Here is a 3,176-nt window from a genome sequence, read left to right as displayed (position 1 = left end):
AATCATACAAAGATTAAGTTTAAATTTGATCAGAAATTTCCGGGTCATCACATTTAACATTCGATAAAAGTTTGTTTTCAGTCTCTGAAGTATCTATCATGTTACAAAATATACATCGTGATCCTATAAAGTAATTGTTAGGCCGTAAACTTTATAAAAGTGTTTAAAAAATATATAGAAATTAAAAATAGATATATATATACACTCATTTGAAGGTATAGTAAAACGAATCTAAATATAGTAGAACAAATTTGATAGTTTATAATTTACATTTTTAGTACAAGCAAAAAGAAAAAAAAAAACTTAATATATCTATATCTAGTCTCTAGATTTAATCCACAAACAAATTCTAATTTGTTGATTATAAAATTTAATATATAAATATAAGCAATATGAAGATAAGATATAAAGGTATTGTATTATCACTGACCAACCTTATTACTCTAGGTTAAACGCTTCGGAACATTCTTACAGATTTTTGGTTTTGAGTTTTCAATTGTGCTAACTCTAAGGTGAGTTTTCATAGCTCCCTTTTTATATATTTTTGGGCCGAGAATACATGCGCAACTTTTATAACTGTTTTACATTTAGACACAAGTACTCAAACTTTTATGCTATATACGTGCTTTGTCATGCTAAATCCCTGCAGTAATATCGTTAATTGCTGAGGTATAAGATGCAAACTTAGTTATTGTGAGTAGCGCTACTGAGAGTGACGTCTCTAATCAGTTGACCGTTGGTCTTTGACTACATAATAATGATTCAACGACATGAATAACAAGTGTCACGGGGTAACTTTTGTTTAGTTGCAATATTACAAACTCAGCATTACTTTTAGATTGCTATTTCTATATCAATCAACATATAACAACCCTCATATTTCCATACTTGAATTGACTAATTTGCCTATAGGGTTGTTATCCATACGTAATATATAATTAAATTCGACGTTGATCAAATATTTATTTTTAGTCGACACTTTTTGTTAACTAAAGTTTACACTAATTATATAAAATAACTTTAGTTAATATTAACATTAATGCGTATTATATTTAAAACTATATGTAACATAATTATTAATTAAATGATAAGTTATTTTAATCATTATTTACATTTTTAGCTTATAAAAAAAAGAAATAAGATTTTTTTTATAAATTAAATAATGAGCCTATGAATTTTGACTAAATATTTTCAAAAACAAAAACTTATTAAAAACATTTTTAACATGTTTTTATTATTTTGTCAAAATTGGTACCTTTATTTTATTTTATTTTTTCTTTTCACCAACCATTTTTTTCCCTATAAATACCCACTTCCATTTCATAAAAACTTGTATCAAATCTTTGGAAAAACTCTCTCACAAACTTGGGAAACTACTTGAGGTATTTTCTATATTTTTTATCGAATTGCTTTTATTTTTTGTATATTCTTTATAAATTCGAAATTAATATATATAAATTATGTTTATATGTTATAATTAGTATTATAAGTATTATAATGTATAAAAATAATTTTGATAATTTATGGAATATTATTTATAATTAAATACGAATTACGTAGTATTTAAACGTAAAAACTATGAAAAATTCGTAATAAAATATTAAACAGTAATAAAAATAATTATAATTTTTTTTTGAGATTATTATACTTTTATAAACAAGCGAAAATTATAAAAATTAAATAAATGGGTCGATTAGTATTTAAATAGAATTTACTTTTGCATTATTCTAAATTATGAGAAATAATAAAGAAAATACAAAATAAATACAAACATGTATTAAATCTATTTTTATAAAAATTTTATATGATTAGTAACATCACTAGATATTGTAAAAAAATATAAAAATTAATTTTAAATTGTTTTTCCTATTTATTTAATTATAGGCCGATTAGAATGGTTAAATAATTAGAAAACATTAAATAAATAATATTTTGATATAAAATTTAATTTAATAATTTTATAACATTTTTCCAGAATATAGAACCAGTAAAAAAATATAAAATTATTTATTTAGGTCGATTTGATATTTATTACCTAATTAATTTTGATTTAATCTAAACCGAGAACATATGCAAAGAAAAATGGAAATAAATATAAAAACTTGGAAAAATTATTTTTGTAAATGTTTCTACTAATTCATATGCCTAACTAGAGTTATAAAAATTATGAACATAATTTTTAGGTGACTAATGAAATTAATCAACAAATTAAATCGTATATGTATATAATTCGGCTAAACTAATTAAATACATATAAATACATAAACATGTCGTATTTCTATACGCACATAATGGGTGAAGGTTATGATCAAAATATAACGTATCACTTATATGAACTCACCGCTATTTACTGTAAAGTGGATGATGTCTAGGTTGCCATAATGGGAATAAGGTTTTGGATTAAACGAAAGGTTGGAGACTTATAGTCCAAATGAAAGTTCCTGACCCCCGGTTACATCTGGTCATCCCGACTTACTTAATAGCAACAAAGTTTGGACAAAGTTGTACAATGTCTTAATGTGGAGGATTATAACCCAAACTTTCTAAAACTATAAACCTCCTTTAAATGGAAACTTTTCAAAAGTAGAAACTCTTACTATAAATTGTCACTATTAATATAATCCTTATATTAATAAAATTACTTTTTGTCTGTTAGAACATAACTGACTAAACGTTATATCACTAGGTTGAGATCTCCGTTACTTACTTCTATCATTTCTTTTCTTTGTGGATTATCTTCAACTGCTATTTAAGTGTGAGTTTTCATAGCTCCCTTTTTATAATATTTTTGGACTGAGAATACATGCACTATTTTTATAACTGTTTTACGTTTAGACAAAAGTACTCAAACTTTTATGCTATATACATGCTTTGTCATGCTAAATCCCTAACGTAATATCGTTAATTGCTGAGGTATAAGATGCAAGCTTAGTTATTGTGAGTAGCGCTACTGAGAGTGACGTCTCTAGTTAGTTGACCGTTGGTCTTTGACTACATAATAATGATTCAACGACACGAATAACAAGTGTCACGGGGTAACTTTTGTTTAGTCACGATATTACAAACTCAGCATTACATTTAGATTGGTATTTCTTTATCAATCAACACTTTATATTGATATTTCTATATCAACTTTATTAAATCTTGTGGTCTAACACTATTATTGAAATCATTAT

Source organism: Rutidosis leptorrhynchoides, chromosome 11 (genome assembly GCF_046630445.1).
Source record: "Rutidosis leptorrhynchoides isolate AG116_Rl617_1_P2 chromosome 11, CSIRO_AGI_Rlap_v1, whole genome shotgun sequence".
Classification (NCBI taxonomy): Eukaryota; Viridiplantae; Streptophyta; class Magnoliopsida; order Asterales; family Asteraceae; genus Rutidosis; species Rutidosis leptorrhynchoides.
This window is presented reverse-complemented; position numbering follows the sequence as displayed.